The sequence below is a fragment of the Penaeus monodon genome, chromosome 30 (assembly GCF_015228065.2).
Source record: "Penaeus monodon isolate SGIC_2016 chromosome 30, NSTDA_Pmon_1, whole genome shotgun sequence".
Taxonomy (NCBI): Eukaryota; Metazoa; Arthropoda; class Malacostraca; order Decapoda; family Penaeidae; genus Penaeus; species Penaeus monodon.
The window spans coordinates 4,569,446-4,569,696 of record NC_051415.1 but is presented as its reverse complement, the minus strand read 5'-3'; the positions used below and the strand labels follow the sequence as shown (position 1 = coordinate 4,569,696).

The following is a 251-nucleotide window of genomic DNA, read 5'->3' as shown; positions in this document are numbered from 1 at the left end:
GTTTTGGATCTTAGTTTCTGTTCGAACTTTCAATTTCAATTTGCATCATTATGTGATTGATAATTCATCACATTTAAACACTTGTTTTTCTGGATTTCTGTCATTTTCTTTCTCCCTTTTCTTTTTCTTCCTTTTTTCTCTTTTCCATTTAGTTGGTATGCTCCATCTACCTGCTCTTTAGACTCATTTTAGGGAATCACTTCTCGCTGTACTATATTGGCAAGTATGGTATGTGTTTACTGTAATATTGT

The 251-nt window shown here is 32.3% G+C and overlaps 1 protein-coding gene across 1 annotated transcript in view; it reads left to right on the top strand.

Annotated features, from left to right (window-relative positions):
• LOC119592482 (gastric triacylglycerol lipase-like) overlaps positions 1-251 on the top strand; it is a gene marked incomplete in the record, with an annotated part of 10,262 nt that overhangs the window by 6,156 nt on the left and 3,855 nt on the right.